Consider the following 22,257-nt stretch of genomic DNA (forward strand, 5'->3'; position numbering starts at 1 on the left):
TCCCAGCGCCTGCCAACCTAGCAGTTCGAAAGCACCCCCGGGTGCAAGTAGATAAATAGGGACCGTTTACCAGCGGGAAGGTAAACGGCGTTTCCATGTGCTGCGCTGGCTCGCCAGATGCAGCTTGTCACGCTGGCCACGTGACCCGGAAGTGTCTCCGGACAGCGCTGGCTCCCAGCCTCTAGAGTGAGATGAGCGCACAACCCTAGAGTCTGTCAAGACTGGCCCGTACGGGCAGGGGTACCTTTACCTAAGCTAGAAACCAGATCAAGAAGGAAGTGAAAGGAAAGAAAATCTGTTGTACTCAGTCATATATGTTAGAAAGGGTTTTGTTCATACACCTGTCTGTCCATTCTCTATAGGTTTGGCTGCCTCCAGAGCATGAGACTTTTAATCTAGGGTTTTGCGTTTGAGCCCCACATTGGACAAAAGTTTCCTGCATTATAGGAGTTGGCATGAGAGCTCCCAAGGCAAGGGTGGCAGACTCTGCCACTGTTTGGATGTCGGTTGCTTTTTTGAATCCAGATGGTGCACCCAAACATCACTTTGGTATTACTTTGTTTTCTGGCATAAGTTCTGTGCTGCCTCTCGAGATATTGTTGTCAAACTCGGCATGATGCTTCCCAAGGTGGGATGGAGGTCTCTGTCAAAGTTTGTGTGGCAGGTGTAATTTTGAATCAACATGGTTGACCAAAATGTTACTTTGGCATGGCTTTGCCCAGTTTGGGGGGTGACAGGTCCAGACTCGCAAATTGCGCTATCCACTTAAAGATCACAGTATTTTTTGGTTTCTACAAATTCCCAGGCAGCACTGGGTACTCCTCACTAGTTCCTTAGTAACACTGTTTATTGTTTCCTACTCATCAGTAAGCAGCGAAGGTTACATCTGGCTTTGCATTATACAGTGGTACCTCGGGTTACATACGCTTCAGGTTACAGACTCCGCTAACCCAGAAATAGTACCTCGGGTTAAGTACTTTGCTTCAGGATGAGAACAGAAATCGTGCTCCGGCAGTGTGGCGGCAGCAGGAGGCCCCATTAGCTAAAGTGGTGCTTCAGGTTAAGAACAGTTTCAGGTTAAGTTTGGACCTCCGGAACGAATTAAGTACTTAACCTGAGGTACCACTGTATTTACAAGGGAAACTTGAGGTTAGGCACTGCCAGTTTTTCTGAGCTTGTGGATCAAGATAGCAATGGCCATTTTGTACCATGCATGTACGTACACACACACACACACAAAAAAAAAAACAATACTGGGTTTTTAAATGCCACTTGAGAATGTTTTCCTGCCAGAATATCAATCACACACACACACACACACACACACACACACACACACACACGAATCAGAGCTACATCTAATGGGTAGCTCTGCCCTAGACTGTTGGTCCTCCCTTTAGGGTAGTAAGCAATAAACAAAACATTCAGCTACGTTTTCACTGGAGTTCCTTGGAGATCAGAACATAACAACAATTTTTGCTGTAGGCATGTGAAACTGACAGTGGAATTCCCATCTGGGTGTCCCAGTTCTATTTTCACTTGAAGGAAGAGATGTCCAAAATCAACTGGCTGCATAAATTAATGCCCCATTGAGAAGGGACAGAATTTGATGTTGCCAGAATGTATATTTTTTAATATTCAACAGAATAAGATGACTGCAGTAACAAAAATGAAGATAGTTTTTCAGGAAAATAGGAACACCCTTAAACATTTCAACAATTGCTTCCCTCCCCCCTTCCCTGTTGTGATGGTCCAGAAAATATAAATGTTGAGAATCTGCTCATCAAAAGGGGTAGATTTTATGTTTTTTTGTATGTTATTAAACTGTCTTCCTTGACTGCTCTGCACTGTGACATTTGGAATTGACAAGCACCATTTCAGGATTTCATGGGTGGACCAAAGTGATTTCAGGAATAGTGGAAAATTCATTACAAGTTTTCAGTACCCAATAGTGGATGCATTTGAGATAGAATTGCAAGAACCAACACATTTTTAAAAAGCTTGTTGATACTTTTAATACTTTGAAATAGTCAGTTACATAGCTGCTCCTGAGAAATAATTGCTTGTGGTCTGGAACACAGATGGAAAGTGTTTTTATATTCTATTGGAAGCCACCCAGAGTGCCTGGGGCAACCCAGTGCGACAGGCAGGGTACAAATAGTAAAGTTGTTGTTGTTGCATTCAAAATGGCTGTCTCTGTGCTGCTCCACTGGGCAGTGGGCAAAGGTGAGTAGGACATCTCAGGGCTGGGTAGGCCACACCTAGAATGGCTAAGGACTATGTACAAGCCACAGGTTATCCACCTGTGTCTTAAACGGCAACAAATGGGTTTTATCAGACAAACTGTGTACAGGATGATGATCCAGGCTGCCACTCTCCAAGGCAGTGATGATTCTATTTCTGTTGTGTTGCAGATCAGTTGTTGATAAATTTGGCAGCCTTCAAATAGAGGTTCATTGCATTGTGTAAAAATGGAAATCAATAGCGTGCTGTCCAAAACGAAATTATGTGTCGTAACCAGAGTGCACTAAAGGTATCTTTATTCTTTCTACAACTGTATGAGATGCTGCAAGCACTTAATTTTGATCCATAAAAGCCAGTGATGCACAGCACACCGTCGGTTCTTAATGCAAATAGTAGCAGTGATAGATAAAGAAATGTATGCGGAATGCAATAATTTTTTTCATCTGCTCAGGGGAATTCACTTTAATATTAAAACTTCACTTCTACCTGGTAGATGCCAGGCACCAAAATGTCATGTTTACTTTCTCTTACTCAGTTATTCTTTTAATCATATTCTGAATACTGCACTTATTGGGGTGGGAATAGTCAGTCGAAATCTAGGTTACGTTGTGTGGGCTAGAGTTAGATTACAATGGAAAATTTCTTCATCTGATGAGCTTCCTATTTAATTTCAGTTAGCTTTTCCGTCTCGGTGTATATTCGTTTATTGTTTATTTTTCAGGTTAGGTTTTCTCTGGTCACAAAAAGTATTTTTGCAGTTCCCAATACTAAACGTTACCCAGAAGTAAAAACACCTGAGCAAAACAGGTCTTGCTTCCTGGGAAGTTATTCCCTCACTCCTCCTATGTGTTGTACCCAGATGTTAATCATCTGCATAGGGCTGTTCTTCATGCTTCAGGCATTCCTTGGTTGGCTCGCTTTTTTCCTGTCAAAAGAATGCATGTACCTATATAAAAATACACATTGGTAGGCAGAAAGTGCATAGCCATACTGGATGGAATCCTCCTGCAGGGTGTTGAAAACGACAGGGCATAAAAGCCACAATTATTTCCAAGAAATAACAATAATAATAATAAATAATAATTAATTTTATTTATACCCCGCCCTCCCCAGCCAAGGCCGGGCTCAGGGCGTCTAACAAGCAATAATAAAAACAAGTTGAATGAATACAACTTAAGAACAAGATTAAAATACAACATTGAAACATTAAAATGAGCCTTGTTTTCTTCAATTAATATTCTTTCTGTGTAGAATAATCTGTTTTCTCATCCTGTTTGTATACACAATCATAGCTGCTTTAAATCCGGTTAACAAACTCTGCCAATGATCCACCAGAGTGGATGTTGACTCCAGCAATAGTAGCTCAACAGAGGTACTGTCATTTTTCAAAAATTGAATGACAGAGCCGCTCCTCTTCAGAGAGGGGTGGGGTTGCATGCAGGCCTCATACTTTCCCACCCTCAGCGTGTTCCCTGTGTCACAGGGGACTCCCAGCCCGCGTCACGACCACCAGCCAATCCGACTGGCTGGGGGGCGTGGTTTGCTGGGAGCTCTTCCTTCTTCCCCCATCTTCCATGGATCTCACACCCTCCCACCCTTCTTGCGTTCGTCACCTTGACCTTGCTATGTACTTTGGTTGGTCGCTCGTTGAAGGGCCTGGTAGGAATTTTTCCACTTGGCAGATTGGCATCAGCCACTTGGTTTTCGCCTACCTCGTAGCAAATTGTCACAACTTTGTAAGGTTTGGCGGTTTAGGCATTGGAAAAGCTTGGTTTATGGGAGGGGGAGGTTGTGGCCATCACTTACCCCTCCTCTTTAAGGGTATTCTGTTAAAGCAGCCTTTCTCAACCTGTGGGTCCCTAGATGTTAGACTACAACTCCCATCACCCCTAGCTAGCAAGGCCAGAGCTCAGGGCTGATGGGAGCTGTAGTCCAACAACATCTGGGGACCCACAGGTTGAGAACCACTGTGTTAAAGGAATCCGGGGGTCCTGGTTCCTGTTGGAAGCCCGGGTGGAGGCTAGGGCCATGGGACAACCTGTCAGGTGACCCTGGGGGGGGGAGCTCCGAGTTGACGTACATCAACAGGGCTCCCCCTACTGGTGGTTAACCCTTGTTAGACTTCCTGCATGACAGGCAGGAGTCTGATATAGACGTTTCGGGTCCAGTGCCTAAAGCCAATAGCACTCACATTCTGTAACCAATAAAGTTGTGGCCTTTATTAGCCCATTAACCTAAAATACTTGCATCCACGTGTTTTATTCATCAAAGGAGGAGGTGCAGGGCCTAACTTGCAACAACCGTACTGCAACTGCTGTTCAACTTACATTATGCCCAAACAGCTCCTCAACTCGCCAATCTCTCACAATCTGTTGCTTGAACTGTTTGGGGGGGCTGCATCAGTTTTATATAACAATTTTTAATGCTTGTGCCTGAAAACACCCCAGTAAGCGTTGTTTTTAATACCAGACATATTGATTTTTGCAGGCCAGGAGTTGTCAAATAGCAATTGTCTAGAAATAAATACATGCATTTCTCCAGTTAACATTTAGATTTCAGACCATGCGGAAACACATCCAGTTCATACCCACTAAATCATCTGAGCTGTAGACAGCGTTAATGAGTTCCTCATATAATTAAAATGAAAAATTGCTTGCTTTACAAGGCTGTAAAAAATATTCAATGGCCTTTTACTTCTCTCTCCCTCTCTTTGGAATAACTGATGGTTCCTGAGGAAAACGGATATGCAAATTGAAAAGATACGGATGGCAGAGATGTTTATCATCTGCTTGGCTCTGTCTGCATCCAGATCTATTGGGTCAAGAAAGACACAACCCTGAATAGCAAAAAGGATGAATGTTGATTTTTTTGTTTTTTCAGTTGAATTATAGGGTAAGGTACCTAGGATACTTCCAAAGGTTTTCAAAGTGGTGTGGATTTTTTATTATTATCTATAGTGCCTTAAAGTAGCCCTTCAAGAATAGTTTACAAAAACAAGATAAAATAAAAATACAACATATAAATAGCATACAAAACATTGATTCGTATATTTAAAAGTCTGGGAAAATACTAACATCTTTGGTGTAAAAAAAGAAGTATGTGTGTTGTTGCCAGGCAAGCAGGAACATCTATCAAGGTGCTGTGACTAGCTTGCCAGTTGCAACCCATCAGTCATTTTGAAGTCCTGCCCAGCTTCTGTTTACGTACAATACAAGCTTTCATAGTTGCCACTGACCTCAGTGCCTGTTAAGTCAACACACATAGACTGTGGATGACAAAACACGCAAGGGAAATGATCTAACCAAGTTAAGCAGTAAGTGCACACTTGAAATCTCTCTCCTTGGAAATGAAAATATGCTTAACAGTGGTTGGATCATACTTCATAATAGGTTTTACCGTTGTTTCAACTCATGACTGTTTTCCTACATGAGTACTACATAGATGTGTCAATTAGGCCTTTTTCTCCATAGTAGTGGTATCCATGTAGAAAAATGAGGGTTGGAGAAAGCGTGTTCTCCATAACAGAGAGCACGTGTTGCGGTTGGGGAAAACAGGCCACCATGCAGTGACTAGGCAAATTTGGTGAGGAACCCAAGCCTTTAAGTGGTTAAATTTGGGTTGCTGGGGAGTTTTGAATGTGGCCAATTTGGAGGAGGGGTCAGAGTCCTTAAATACAGGGGCCAGACGTTGGACGCTCTCTTGGCCATTTTGCATCGGATCATGTGTGAAGTGTGAATTTTTTGGTGGGTGGCACTGTGGGACTCAACACGCAATTCCTTCTCTAGATGTCTCCATATTACAATCTTTTTCTCCTTGTGTTACTATCCCCATTCACTGGCCAAAGAACTAATGAAGCTTGGGGTGGGGTTAGAGTTGGTCTTCTTTGGAAATTAAGGGAAGGTTAAAAAGCAGTGTTTTATCTTATATGCCATTTGCTCGCATTGTTCAAAGAAAGAATAGCAAAAATTACTCTGGTCAAGTGGAAGCTTCTTCTGTGAGTCCTAGCAACTCTTTGGATTTTCCCCTGACCCTGTTTAGTCTTTGATCCACGCTTCTGATTTATCTATATAAACTGAAACAAAACAGATTCTTTAATCTGTAGGATAGAGCATTTTCTGTGTGTAAATAAAATACAATAACTATTTTAGGATAAGTATGTAGCATTACTGCAGAGCAACCTCCATCGACAATTGATCAGAAAACTTTGCAGACCTGTCCTGTAAGCCCGACTATGTGATCATATACTCATTCACCTTTCCGCCAATGGTAGTGATGAATCCGTTACTCCATCAGCTTAATCAAATTATTGTCCCTGGGTGAATGACTTTATTGCAATACTTTGTGAAGGTCAGACCAGGCAAACGGCATGTTTAATTACTGTGCTACGGATCACAGTTTGTTCTCTGGAGAGAAAGAGAGAGAGAGAGAGAGAGACTCCACAACACAGTAGAAGACTTTAGCAACTCTGTGCTGTAATGGATCATGGGCTGACAAGACTGAAATTAGGAATATGCTGCAAAGCATCTTCCATCTGCTATAACACAAGGATGAATGTGTGCCTGCCACGGACCAGTGGTCTAGAGCACTACCTACCAAAAGGTTTTTTCTTCCAATTACTCAGTGTGGAGAGTATTTCTGTCATGCTCCTCTGGTTATAAAAGGAAAGAATAGGCCATTTGCCTGGCTCTCTTTAATGATTTATGTTGAATTACTACTTCATAAGGCCCACAGAACTCCTTTGTAAAACTGATTTACAACAGGCACTATAGCAATGTTACAAATTATTTGCTGCCAATATGGAATGCCGGAATGTCAACATGAGAAGCTGTGTTTGATCTACCAGGCAGGTGGGCTAAGGGGACTCAGAGTCAGGTGTTGTCACCTATGACTGGAAACAGTTTGTGTTTTTTAAGTGAGTTGAAGGTTATAAGATAAATCAATAATTTTTTTGTGGTACATACTGTCATATCTCTATTTTAACTATGTTTCCAGTCATTTGGAGTACTTGGGCAGTAATGAGAAAGAAGAAAGTGAGATAATATGAATAGTGATCAAGTATACACCTTTTAATTTTTATATTTTGCTTTTGTAATAAAAAAAGCCTGTGTGTGGCAGTTGTAACATTGCCTCTACCCTATTCCCTCCCACTCTCTTATAAAACGAAAACTTATAAAACAAAACTAGTGGATATTCTGCATATACCTCTTTTCCATATTGATTAAAGTTCCCTTGATTCACCACTCCAATTAGCTAATTTTTGATCAAGTTTAGGCTTGGTGTACATAAGCAACCTCACAGCAACACAATTTTGGCAAAGGGAGGTCGCATACCTCTTTCCTAAACGCTAAAGGAAGCAAGCCTTATTCATTTCAATGAAGTTGCATTCACACTACGTATTTAGGTCTGGGCTGTATTGGATTTTGTTAAGCTTTGCTCCTTTATGCTATTCACTTTCCTCAGGGGGTTATTTCGCATGCCTGAGTGAGAGTCTTGTAGGCTATTCTGGAACTGCAACCACTCTCTTTTGAGACTCCGAATACAAAGCTAAATATCAGCTTACCACAACATGAACTGCCTTTGTGAAACGTTCCTGTTGAACTGCTAAACCTTAGTACAGCGGTACCTCGAGTTAAGTACTTAATTCGTTCCAGAGGTCCATTCTTAACCTGAAACTGTTCTTAACCTGAAGCACTACTTTAGCTAATGGGGCCTCCTGCTGCCGCTGTGCTGCCGGAGCACGATTTCTGTTCTCATCCGGAAGCAAAGTTCTTAACCTGAAGCACTATTTCTGGGTTAGTGGAGTCTGTAACCTGAAGCGTATGTAACCCGAGGTACCACTGTATTGGAGTCGGTGTTTGAAGTAATCTGCATGTAAATATTTCTAAACATCAGTCAAGGCCACTTAAAGGTGCTGCCGGTGAAGTTCCTAAATGGTGCCTCCCTTCCCCCAGAAAGGATCACAATATATAAGGTAAAGGTACCCCTGCCCGTACGGGCCAGTCTTGACAGACTCTAGGGTTGTGCGCCCATCTCACTCAAGAGGCTGGGGGCCAGCGCTGTCCGGAGACACTTCCGGGTCACGTGGCCAGCGTGACATCGCTGCTCTGGCGAGCCAGCGCAGCACACGGAACGCCGTTTACCTTCCCGCTAGTAAGCGGTCCCTATTTATCTACTTGCACTGGTGTGCTTTCGAACTGCTAGGTTGGCAGGCGCTGGGACCGAACAACGGGAGCGCACCCCGCTGCGGGGATTCGAACCGCCAACCTTTCGATCGGCAAGCCCTAGGCGCTGAGGCTTTTACCCACAGCGCCACCCGCGTCCCTGCCATATATATAAGGTACCACAAAACTAAAGCCAAGTTTGCAGTCTTGTACCTACCTGGATGCAAGTCCTATTAAACTAAAAAGAAGAAAAGAATACCTCTGGGTATATGATTTATACCATCATACTGTACTGCAAGTTAGCTATATAGTGAATTCTTAATGTATTTGAGGAGACATGCTAAGCCTCTTTGCAAAGTTTTCACATTTTGTACTTTGCATTTTTTTTTGGAGGGGGGATTTTTTTAACCTCCACTCACACTTACTGTGTAGTAGTAATATTTACAGAAAACAACTTCTAGGGAGTTGAACTTGACCTCAGACAAACCAACCATAGGAACAATGCATCCTGGTTGCTTTGTGGAAAGAAAGGGCAATCTAGTAGGTCCTTGAGATTCCAAGGACTAGAAAATAAGGCAGAAGCAAGAAAAGTGCACTAAAGAGGAGGGGGAAATAGCAGCTCTTTAAGATCCCAGGGATTCCTTGCACCTCATGTCCAAACAACCCCACTCATCATTCACAGCCCTGATTTCACTCATTGGCTCAAAGCACTTGAAGGTGGGAGCAGCCAGACTGGCTAATCTCACAGAAATAGTACAGAAGGATACCTGCACATTTAGCTTCATAACTTTCATTCTAGCAGGACTAGAGATTTATTTACAGTGGTACCTCGGGTTAAGTACTTAATTCATTCCGGAGGTCCATTCTTAACCTGAAACTGTTCTTAACCTGAAGCACCACTTTAGCTAATGGGGCCTCCTGCTGCTGCTGTACCACCGGAGCACGATTTCTGTTCTCATCCTGAAGCAAAGTTCTTAACCTGAGGTAATATTTCTGGATTAGCAGAGTCTATAACCTGAAGCGTATGTAACCCGAGGTACCACTGTATTTATTTAACATTAAAGCTTAGTGTCGGGGGGGGGGGGCGCTTGCAAGGGCCCCTAGTTGCATGCTGCTTTGGCTCCTGAACTAGTAATAGCATATAGTGAGACCTCTCTATACCCTATATATTGGCCCACTTAGTTTTTACCCTCCTGGGAGGGTATATTGCAGTGTTGCCTTTGAGTCCTTTTTGCTGATGCGATAACCGCATGTTGGTGGACCACTTTTCACCGCAGGAGGAAGCAGAAACAATTAAATGTGTGAAGAGCTTTTGTTTCTTACCTGTTAAGGAAAGAAGCCTTACTGGCGCTAGTCAGGAGTGATTAATTTACAAGGTCCCCACTCTCTCTAACTGCAGAGGCAGTTCAGGTTTATGAAACATCAAGGGATCCTTTTAGCTAGTATATATATAACACACACACACACTTTAATAAATAAAGCTTGCGTTCTCCAGATGAAGCACTTTCCTGGCATGCTATAGGGAATTCCCTCCCCACACCATGTTAATTCAAGTGTGTGAAGTGGCAACAGAACTTCCATGGCCCAACATTTCCATCCCCTGTACACTTTTTTTTTTCTTTGCTTCTCCTATTTATGAGGTAAAACTAATGTCCCGAGTCCTGACTGTATAGCTAAGGGAAATGTTTCCCTTTCAGGCTCTTCTAGTAATTGGGATATTCTGGACAAGTTCCCCAGCTTTTTTTGACTGATGCGGAAGGGCTTTTACTGTGCTGAGGTGCACTTTGTGGCCTCCTTAGAAGATAGGAAGAGACCTGCTGCTTCAGGCCAAAGGTCTATCTAGGTCAGCATCCTGTTCTTACAGTGACCAACCAGCTTCATTTTCAGATATTTACAAGGTGTCTCGGACCACGCGAGTAGAGATGCCAGCTTTCTAAGGGCCAAACTGCATTTTACATTGGTGGGGAATTTAAATAGTCTGCATGGGGACTGGGCAGGTCATGTTCCAAAGACAAAGCAGTTGGTGAGGGATACAATCTGAAAGGGAAACACAGCAGGGTGGGTTAAGTTTTCTGATGTGTTGTTTTGCTGTTGAACATCTCTCAGAAGTTGCTGTTTGCCGCAGCTGCCTTCAGGGACTGAAATATACTCAGAGTCGAGTGTGAATGTCATGCTCTTTATTCAGCTCATAGTAGCAATGAATGAAACTTCCCCCAAAACGTCTCGCTATATATACATTATTTACACAATGGGCCCCGCGTGATTGGCTAATTCCGGGCTGCTACAATCAGGTTGCAGATTAGCTTCCTCCAGAAGCCTGATTGGCTGCTCCTGCAGGCCAATCAGGTTACTGATTCACTTCATCCAGGAGCCTGATTGGCTGCTCCTGCAGGCCAATCAGGCCGCTGATTCACTTCCACCTAGATCTGGATTGGGTGGCTCCTGCTGCATTCTGGACCCTATTGTTCTAGGATTCAGCTCAGTACATAACAGGGACCATTTTAGGTGGAAAAAGAGCACAGAGGGAAGGGTTGAAAGCTTTCCCGCCCCCCGCCCCCGGTACTGCAGTCCTGATGCAGATTGGGGGAACTTGGCGACTGGTTTTCGTGAAGAAAGAGGCATGGCTTAAATAGTCCTAAATACTATGTAGACATGTAACTTATGTATCTTGTACTTGGCCCCAAGTCATGTGGAAATAGCCTAATGATTTAGAGAAACTCCCAACCACCCAGAAGTGGATGAGGCTCCGGTGTCTTGCATCTTTGGTTGGCAACTGGCTAACTAGAAGTCGTTTAAGCTTCAGGGTTAAAAGAATAGAAAGAAACGTGATAGCCTGTGATGACAGGCTCCAAAAAGGGTCACTACCTCTGGAGGGAAGCATGAGAAATAATTGAATCGTCGTCTCTCAGTTACAACAGGTTTTTTGTTGCCAGAGTGCTGTACTCTTGACACCTCCGCCAGAAAAGTTAGAATAGCGCTTTTGCGATCGGTGTCAGGGAAAGAGACACTGGGAAACAGGGACATTGTCCCAACATAGTAGGCTGAGGTTTGAGTTTTCAGTCTTCACATTTAGTGGCTGTTTAATTTGTACTAAAAGGTATTGCTGCTGTCTGTGCGTCATATAGAAGCCAACACTTCAGGCATATTTACGCAATGTACTCCAGTAGTTAAAACAATGGTCCCCTTGCTTTAAGGAACCCTGACAGCTTAGTTCATTGAAGTTTGCAGGAGGAGCTCAGAGGTAAAGCACTTCTTTGCACGCAGAAGGTCCAATCTCTGGCTTCTCTAGGTAGGACTGGAAATGTCCCCTGTATGAAACCTCAAGAGAGCTGCCTCTGATCAATGTCAAGAACGTTGACCTAGGTGGACCAATCGTCTTGACTCAGTATGAGGAAGCTTCCTGTGTTCCTATGAGAAGTCCAGGAATTTGTAATGAAATTCTTAAATACTCTCACCAAACTATAATTCTCAGAATTCTTTGGGGAGGCCATGATCCGTTTAGCAAGATTGTACAGTGGTACCTCAGGTTAAATACTTAATTCATTCCGGAGGTCCGTACTTAACCTGAAACTGTTCTTAACCTGAAGCACCACTTTAGCTAATGGGGCCTCCTGCTGCTGCTGCTGCTGCTGCGCTGCCAGAGCACGATTTCTGTTTTTATCCTGAAGCAAAGTTCTTAACCTGAAGCACAATTTCTGGGTTAGTGGAGTCTGTAACCTGAAGCGTATGTAACCTGAAGCATATGTAACCCGAGGTACCACTGTATTTTGTTGAATTAAATCTCCATTGACCTGGTTCACATACTATGCTGAACTATGGTTTGATTAGTTAAACTGTGGGGGGGGGGGTGTTTTTTGAACACCTGAACCTAGTCCAGCAAATTAACCTGAGTTTGTTTTCTGGTTGGTTTGTCACTGTGGTTTGTCATTATGGCAGACAAGACACGCTTTGGAGAAACAAGTCATGGCTTGTTTGATCATGTTAGATGATGAGATGACTTATGGATTGTGTTTTAACATTAGCAATGTAAATATATATATAATAGTAGGTACACAGCTGAGAGAACTGTCTTCCTAAACTAAAACACTATCGCTTTTTTCTCCTAAACAGCTGGAAAGAAGAGCATTAATTGGCATACTGAAGAAGTGCATGAAAAGTTTTGATACTTTGGAAAAGCCTGAGTAGACCGGTATATAAGAAGATTAAACTTTGGGAAGGTAAGGAATACATTGTAAATAAAGATATTTTGACAGCTAAGCTATTATTATTCTATGAATGTAGGTTTGGGTACCTCCTGACAGTGCTGTATGAAGAATCCAGCAAACATGCACTTTGTGTATATTTACCAAAAAGTGCTCAAACTTTGCTGTGGAGAGCAGTGAAAGCTGTAGCTACAGACACTACAAAGCTGGCTGCAGGCTAAAATCACTGGGCAATGGTAAACAAAAAGGCAATGCTACTTGTTTAACTCCAGGTAGGTACTCTATGGGAGTACCCTGTGGTCTAAACCACTGAGCCTCTTGGGCTTGCCGATCAGAAGGTCGGCGGTTCGTATCCCCATGATGGGGTGAGCTCCCATTGCTCAGTCCCAGCTTCTGAGAACCTAGCAGTTCGAAAGCACATCCAAGTAGTGCAAGTAGATAAATAGGTACTTCTCCAGCGGGAAGGTAAATGGCATTTCCATGCACTGCTCTGGTTTCAGTGTTCCATTGCGCCAGAAGCGGCTTAGTCATGCTGGCCACATGACCCGGAAAAACTGTCTGTGGACAAATGCCGGCTCCCTTGGCCTGTAAAGTGAGATGAGAGCTGCAACCCCAGAGTCGTCTGTGACTGGATTTAACTGTCAGGGGTCCTTTGCCTTTACCTTTTTTAGGTAAAGGTAAAGGGACCCCTGACCATTAGGTCCAGTCGTGACCGACTCTGGGGTTGCGGCGCTCATCTCGCTTTATTGGCCGAGGGAGCCGGCATACAGCTTCCGGGTCATGTGGCCAGCATGACTAAGCCGCTTCTGGCGAACCAAAGCAGCGCACGGAAACACCGTTTACCTTCCCGCTGGAGCGGTACCTATTTATCTACTTGCACTTTGACGTGCTTTTGAACTGCTAGGTTGGCAGGAGCAGGGACCGAGCAACGGGAGCTCACCAGTGAGATGAGCGCCGCAACCCCAGAGTCGTCTGCGACTGGACTTAACTGTCAGGGGTCCTTTACCTTTTTTAGGTACTCTATACTAAAGCAGATAAACTTTCAGGGATGATCAAAGAGCCAGCATATATATGGCAGTGGAAAGGGAGCTTACTTCAGCTAATTTTGTGGCTAGTTAAACGTGATTTCGAGAGAGTAAGCTCACAACTATTACTGTGGTTGGAGAACTGGAAAGGAGGTGGGGAATCATGCAGGGACTGTGAGAAGTGATACATTTGGTCTATACTGCTCTTTCTCTCACGAACTGAATTCCTAACTTGAAGGCACTATTATGGCCTGTGACATTGGCGGATGCATGTTCCCTACAAATAGTACAAAGGTGCACTCCTAAACTCTGTTGGTAGAGTGTGTGTGTGTGTGTGTGTGTGTGTGTGTGTGTGCGCGCGCGCTATTGAACCATGTGGGTTTTGCACTGCGAGTAAAGTTTTAGAAATATAAGCAAAACATTTTGCAGAAGACTAATTTTGGCCCTTTGTATATTATGAAGTAACTGATATTGATCCCTTTAGTTTTCCCTAAGTGACATTTATTCTCCCTTTCTCTCACACACAGACATACCAGTGGTACAGTTAGGCAGCTTTTAGACTCTCAGCTTAGTTGTTTAGATGGTAATGTTTATCATTTTACTCAGTTGGTAAAGTGTGGTGAGCCAGCTCTCCTACTCATTGTGTTGAGTAGAGTCCTGGGCTTCTACCCCAAAGTGCTACCCTGACAGCGCTACTGCCTCCCAGTGCGCCAAGGAAAACCATTCCTTCATTAACTTATGTTTGCAGCTGAAATAACTTGTGCTTTTGTCTGACTGGAAGCCATGCATACTAGAAGATGCCTGCTGTAGGTGGAAGGAAATTCCTTGCGAGCATGTTGAATCAGTATGCGAGTTGTGTTGGCGTTAGTGCATTCCTTCAAATATATGCTGATTCCCAATCACCTACAGTTCTTAATATTTGGAGCCAAGTGGATAAACATATCCTGTTTACTCCAGATTGCCAGAGTTATACATCTACTTTACCACCATACTTATTTCATGTCACCATGCAGATAATTCGAGGGGTTTTAAGAGTCCTTCATTGGCTGCAGCACGATATGAAACAGCACACTGAATAATTTTTATTTTTCAGCTGTCTGTTGAATTATTGCATGTTGCTATAGTGCTGAGACCCATTGTTGCCATTAATTATTTGGTATGTTGTTTCAGGCTAAGGGTTCGCTTTTTGATGACCTATCTACTGTTGCTCTCTTTCTTCTCTCTCTCTCTCTCTCTCTGTCTCTCTCTCTCTCTCTCTCTCTCCCACACCCACACACACACACCCACACACACACACCCACACACCCTCTTTAGTCTGTTCAAGCCTCTAAAGTCTGCTATTCCATTTCCTCTTTGGTAATAGTTTCAGACACACACAGAGACACACAGGCATACTTTCTGCTCTGTCTTAATTCCTTTGTCTGGTGCAAAATACGAAAAGCCTACATTTAGTTCTGCTTTATTAAAGCTATCTATTTTCTATGTTTCCTTCACAGTCATCTTTTCCTTTTTGATCCATGAATGTCCTTGTCACCATTTTTCCTCCAGACTAGTTGGGTGGCGGGGAATAAATTTAAAGTCCTATTTTATCCAGCACACCCTTTGTGATCTGTTTTGTTCACTCCCTACCACTCTCTGCAGGGGTAAAAGGGAATGGGGTCTGCAACAGTTATCTCTGCCATAATTTATACCAGACTTGGTATAAATGGGAGCCTTGCCCTTTTGACTTGTCCCCAGAGCAGGTAACTGCTATGCTTCAGGTTCCAGCTTGTAGTTTTAAGTGCCCCCAGCTCTAGACCCTTAACTTTGGAGAGTTTGAGCTAGAGAAGAAAAACAACCACCCTGTCGCTCACTTTCACTCCTCCTTTCACTTTCCTTCCTTCTTCCTTCTCGCTTTCCCATTCTTACTCATTCCTTTTCTCAGTAGTTCTTTCAGCATTTTCTCTTTCCCACTGTTTGTCCCCATCCCACACCCTTCCTTTCTCTTTGCAACCATCATTTCCTTCCTTGTCTCCTCTTTAATTCTCGGTTCCTTCCTTCTTCTGCCCGTCTCCCATATTTTCCCCTTGTCCCTACCACATTGTCTTTCGAATCACTTTCTCATCCCTTTTCCTTCATCCTTCTCTCTTCTACCTTTTCTCCCCCACCTGCCCATACTCCCCACCTCCTAGACCAGGCATCCCCAAACTCGGCCCTCCAGATGTTTTGGGACTACAGTTCCCATCATCCCTGACCACTGGTCCTGTTAGCTGGGGATGATGGGAGTTGTAGTCTCAAAACATCTGGAGGGCCAAGTTTGGGGATGCCTGTCCTAGATTTTACTCATTTCACAGGAGTTGCCTTCCTCCTCCCTTGTTTCCTCCAAGGCAGGGTTTCCTAATGCTGGCTTTTGATGTGGCATTTTTTTTAACGTCAAGATTTCAGAGCATGGTGTTTTTTTGTTTCCCTCCCTTCCCCGTGGCTCCTGGGGAGGTGAGCAGCTGGCATAAACTAGTTGTAATGAAAAAAAACAATTATGCAGTTCAAACCTTATCATGCCCAAGCTCATTTGTTTTGACCGATGATGGTATAAACGAGAAAAACTACAACTCTCATCATTGTTTATGAAAGGTAATCTCCATTCCCGTGTTCTGTAAAAAAGGAAAAGTAATTAAAATAAGTTGGAGCCATTGTTTCTTGCACATTGCCTTTCTGGGGCGGGGGGAACCCAGCTAAGGTATGGTTCATTTCATTGTTAATCAGACAATGCTGAAACGAGCCTGCACTCTAATGGTGTTAAACCTGAATTCCACGATTAATCAATGTAAACTTTGTCATGCTGTAATTTTGTTTCAGTAACATTTAGCAAAACCATGGCTACAGATGAAAGAGATACAGAACACAATGTTCAGTCTGAGGGACTGGGTGGCAGTGCTGCAGGTATTGGAAAAAAACAAAACCCTAAACTTTTGCTTTGGGATGCAAATTAAAGAGACAGAATTTGAGAATTGGTTAATCCTTTTGGAGGTTCACATCCGTGTTATTTTAATTGATTTTGTGGTGCATATTTTCTTTCGGAAATTGCTTGGGAAAACACCAGCACTATGTAACCTTCCAGCCTTTTGACTTCACCCCCAAAGGCGCACTCCTCCATTGTCTCCTGAGATAGACAGATGCCAACCAACCGAAACGTTAAGGGGGGGGGGGCAAAATCTGCACAGCAGAGGGAGACCCCAGGTTCCTACAGCTGCAAATGTTGCCTGTAACCAGTGGCTGAACCTAGTCTAATGTCACCGTAGACACAGAAGAGCTTTTGTTTTACATGCCAAAGGTCCCACTCACAATCTGTCGCAACTCCAAGTAAGCCTGAGAAGGAATCCTGCCTGAAATTAGCTAGTGCTGCTACCAGTCGGCGTAGATAATAGGGCTATGTCCCCAAAGGGACGCCGGTGGCGCTGTGGGTTAAACCACAGAGCCTAGGACTTGCCAATCAGAAGGTCAGCAGTTTGAATCCCCGCGACGGGGTGAGCTCCCGTTGCTCGGTCCCTGTTCCTGCTAACCTAGCAGTTTAAAAGCACATCAAAGGGCAAGTAGATAAATAGGTACTGCTCCGGCGGGAAGGTAAACGTTTCCGTGCACTGCTCTGGTTCTCCAGAAGCGGCTTAGTCATGCTAGCCTCATGACATGGAAGCTGTCTGTGGACAAACGCCTGCTCCCTCAGCCAATAAAGCAAGATGAGCGCCGCAACCCCAGAGTCAGTCACGACTGGACCTAATGGTCAGGGGTCCCCTTTACCCCTTTACCCTTTACAGCCCTTCCCAACCCAATCTGGCAGCCCAGTCTGGGGGCTTGAGCAGCCCTTACTTGACCTGGGCCAACCCAGGTAAATCCAACCCATATTCTGTCCCGGATCAATCTGTGGGTGGGGCCAGTGGCGTAGTGTGGGGGGTGCAGGGGAGGCCGGCCGCACCGGGCGCAACATCTGGGGGTTAGGGTTAGGGGCGCAAATCCACGGGTTAGGGGGCGCAAATCCACGGGTTAGGGGGCGCGAATTACTTGCCTTGCCCCGGGTGCTGACAACCCACGCTACGCCACTGGGTGGGGCTAGTGTTCAATTAGGATTTTTTAAAACCCTAATTAAACACACATAGTTGGGAGGGGAAGGGGTGAGGAGGAGGAAATGATACCCCCCCCCAATCACAATGTGAGCAGGAGCGTTGAATCCCAATTTGCATGGAGATTCAGCACAACCCTGAATGCATACCCTACTGAGTTGTACCTCAGAAGTGTAACGGAATCTGTTCCAGAAGTCCGTTCGACTTCCAAAATGTTTGGAAACCAAAGCACAGCTTCTGATTGGCTGCAGGAAACTCCTGCAGCCTATTGGAAGCCCCGGAAGCCCCATCGGACATCCGGCTTCCAAAAATAGTTTGCAAACCAGAACACTCACTTCCGGGTTTGCGGCTTTCGGGAGCCAAAACGTTCGAGAACTAAGCTGTTCAAAAACCGAGGTATGACTGTATTGAGCTAAATAAGATACCTTCCTATTTTCTAACACCCCAAGAAGACAAAAGCTGAAGGCTGCAACTGGTTTATGTACCCTGATGTCACATAAGGCCTTGAAACTCTTAAATCAGGTAGTCGAGTGCTAAGGGCCACTCTGTAGATATTTAGAACTGAAATTATGAGGGCAATGGACTATTTTTGTTACATAAACCCATTTAGGGTATTACTTACAAGCCATGGGCTTTTCAATGTGACATTAATACTACCAGTCATTTGGGCAGCCAGAGTCGAACAACACTTCCTGTTAATGGGATAGGATGACCCCAACCAGGAATGCAGAGCATAGGCAGCTATTTCCACGTTTACCCCAGAGAATAAGCTATGAAAAAAGACAAGCAATGCAAGTGTTTTAAAAAGCTTTGAGGCTAACACATACTGAATGAAGCATTCCACGTCACTCAAAACTTTGCTCCTTCATGCATCAAGAGACATACTCTTGCTAAAAAGTACCCCATTGCTGCTATTTTAGTCAGAGTTTTGCTCTCTCTCCCATAGCGCTAAACATGGAAGTGTTCCCATTGAAATCCCGAACAGATATACTTGCAATATAAGCTCATAATTTGTTGGATTTCGGCAGTCTACACTTAAGAGTTTGCAACAGCTACAGCAGCTATTTCAGAACTTGGCACGTGGTTCAGCTTGCACTGAGGCCAGAACTTAGGTTGGGGTATGTGTAAGGAGTTGTTCCTTTTTCTTTAGGCTTTCTTCCTCTGCCCTGAAGGGGAACACAACCTCTCCAAAGAAATCAGCCTCACGACCTAAGAAAGAGGGGAGACAAGAAACGCACACTTAAGACAGAGACATATTATTGTTGCTGATGTGGAAATAAGGCACTGGCTGTGAATTATTGATGCCCTGCTTACACTCGCTTCATACAAGGAGTGTTGGAGAAGAGAAGCAGCCTCTTGAAGGATTTGTGCCAGGTCAACAGCCAATGGTACTATAGCCCAAGGTCATAGGATGGAAATCATACTGATGCGGGAGGGGACCCAAATTGACAGACAGCTAAATATTCCAGTATTCCAGAAGCAGTCCCAATCTGAAAACATGAAATGCTTGCACGAGATTAGCTTTTTTAAATGGATAAGAATATAAGAAGGGATGTAAGACTCCTGCTGAGAGGCTGAAAGTTTGTCTAGTAATTCTAACCAGCCATTCTGCTTCCACAGTGACAGGTGCTTCCAGGAAACTCACAAGCAAGCCTGAAGGCAATTGCCCTCTTCCATTGTTGTTCCCTAGCAACTGATGTTCAGTGGCTTTCGTAGAATTGTATAGTTGGAAGGGACCCCAAGGGCCCATCTACTCCCCCCCCTAGCAATGCAGGAATCTCGACTAAATCATACATGACAGGTGACCATCCAACATGACATGGCCACCATACCTCTGCTCAAAAACTTCCAAAGGAGGAGAGTCCACAGCCTCTCAAGGGAGTCCATTCCACTGTCAGGCAGCTCTTACTGTCTAGGTTCTTCCTGACATATAGTCAGAATCTTCTTCCTTGTACCTTGAAGCCATTCGTTCAGGTCCTACCCTCCAGAGCAGAGACAGCCCTTTTGATATTCAAAGGTGGCTATCTCCTCTCAGTCTCCACTTTCCCAGGCTAAACATACCCAATTCTCTCAACTGTTCCTCACTGATGGGTCTATTCAACGTGAATGGGTCTAATTCTCCTTTGAAGGCATGACTTCATCTCATAGTGGAGAAAGCCATACATTTGATTGTGGCTGCGTACACATCATATATTTAAAGCACATTCAAAGCACATTCCCCACCTGAAGAATTTTGCAAACTGCTTTAGCTGTGTCCCAGATGCTGAGAATTGTAGCTCTGTGAGGGGTAAGGCTGCTCCAAATTCTAGTTTTTTTGAGAGGGGGAGAAAAGCTTCCTCATTGTTTTCCCCATGCATTAATTTATAAACATATTGTCAAGTCTCCCCTGAGACAATCCCCTCACCCAACTGACAAGGCCAAATCACTTTAGCCTTTTCGCACAGGAAAATGTTATATGAGATTTTGTCCTCATAACTTTCCCCAAAGCTGACTCCATAACTGGAGACAGAATAAAAGACTGAACCTGGTTATTTTTTCACTGGTCTTTATTATAAGTTCCCTCATATCTACACTTCTAAGAGGTCATGGGGTAGTACAGGGGCAATCAGTACTTGTCCGTTGGTCACTGGGTCACAAGCTGTGCTTGGGGCAGATGTTCCATTGGCCCAATAGTTGGGTTGGAACTGGAGAAAGTGGAAGCATAAAGAGAACTAATGGTTGCAGATAGCATCGTGATGGTTCTGTCTCTTTATAATTGCAAATAGCGTGGGTTTTGTTTGTTTTTGCTGTGACTATTGGTGCAGTGTACTGACATGAAATTATTCAGCTGAAGAGAATAATTTCATTGTGTGTGTTGAAGTGTGCGGTGTGACCTCACTAAATTCATTGCCTTTCTCCCACCCCTTACAACGGTGTTTTACACTTCTTTCAGTTTGCAGTTTTTATCTCTCTGGCTGTGCATGAATGTTTTTTTAACCACCCAATCCATGAAAAGTGGCAGTGGAATTTACCTGTCAGCAGATACGTATGAGAAAAAACAATACTGGAAGGAGCTTAAAGGATCTCCAACTTTAATTAGACAAGAAAGGCAAGGTGCCAGGTCTCTTTTTGAGTAAAATATGAATACTTAAGAATTATGTCATTGCTGAAATGCAAGGATGGGCATTAGCAGCAGAGACTGCTCTCTCCACTAGCAAGCTCAGACAAACAGCTTCAATTATCAGTGTGGAGTCCTTATGAAGTTACCATAATTGCATGGGAACTGCTGGAATACTGTTTAAATGATTGCACAGGTTCCTCCTGACTTATGAATGAGCCACCTAATCATGATCATCATGATCATGATCATCATCATCATCATCATAAATTTATTTATATGCCGCCCATCTGACTGGGTTTCCCCAGCCACTCTGGGTGTCTTCCAACAAATTAAAACACAATACGACATCAAACATTAAAAACGTCCCTGAGCAGGGCTGCCATCAGATGTTTTCTAAAAGTCAGATAGTTGTTTTTTCTGTGACATCTGACGGGAGGGCATTCCACGACTACTGAGAAGGCCCTCTGCCTGGTTCCCTGTAACCTCACTTCTCACAGTGAGTGAACCGCCAGAAGGCCCTCAGAGCTGGATCACTCTGGAGGAAAGAGATTGGGAGTAAAATGCGCTGTGCTGGAGGTGATTGGGGAGCAGCGATGTACATTGCCAGCTCAAAAAGTCTGCAACCTGTATCGCGATCTGTACGTCATACCAGTTTCATTTTTTTTTAATAAAGATTTTTATTCAAAATTTTCAACATATATAAAGGTCTGTTCTTAACCCGAAACTGTTCTTAACCTGAGGCGCGCTTTCGCTAATGGGGCCACCGTGCCGCCGGCGCACGATTTCCGTTCTCATCCTGAGGCAAAGTTCTCAACCCAAGGTACTACTTCCGGGTTAGTGGAGTTTGTAACCCAAAGCGTTTATAACCTGAGGTGTTTGTAACCTGAGGTACCACTGTAATTCCATATGGCGTTCTTTTCACAGACAACACATTCAGCCCTTCGTGTAACTGTTGGGCGTCATGATGCTTTGTTTCTAATGGGGCAATTTTTGCAACCTTTTGCTAATTTTGGTTGATTTACATTTTGTTAACATTCATCTGCGCTGACAGGCATCTGGAGCTCACTTCTTTTTTCCCCCTCACCAGGGTGTGTATTTGCTGAACCGGCACGTTGTCTTGAGTTCAAGGTCTAACTCTGGCATCAATTCAAACTCTCTTACCCCATTGTCTAAGGTTGAGCATAATGCATATTGGAAAGAAGAGGAGAAAAAAGCTTCATAAGCCCTGATAAAGTGACCATGAAAGATTTATACGTATCTAGATTTTAGTTAAAGAAGCTCTTAGCAGGCCCAGAGGCTATTGCTCGCCTTGAAGCAGGCAATTGAAATAAAATGTGAAATTGGTGTCAGTGCTGCTAATGCATTTCCCCAAAGGTCATGCTAAGAGTTGTTACTTTCCCCCTATTCCTATATAAAAGACACAGCTAGAGA

At 43.9% G+C, this 22,257-nt stretch overlaps 1 protein-coding gene across 1 annotated transcript in view; it reads left to right on the top strand.

The window, feature by feature from the left end:
- The window catches only part of CRACD (capping protein inhibiting regulator of actin dynamics), a 113,263-nt gene that overhangs the window by 29,502 nt on the left and 61,504 nt on the right, over window positions 1-22,257 (top strand). Inside the window, exon 2 of the mRNA XM_077934291.1 lies at window positions 12,516-12,622. The gene's annotated coding sequence lies outside the window, so the exon portion shown is untranslated. The remainder of the gene's footprint in view (window positions 1-12,515; window positions 12,623-22,257) is intronic.

The sequence above is a fragment of the Podarcis muralis genome, chromosome 9, assembly GCF_964188315.1.
Source record: "Podarcis muralis chromosome 9, rPodMur119.hap1.1, whole genome shotgun sequence".
In the NCBI taxonomy this organism is placed as follows: Eukaryota; Metazoa; Chordata; class Lepidosauria; order Squamata; family Lacertidae; genus Podarcis; species Podarcis muralis.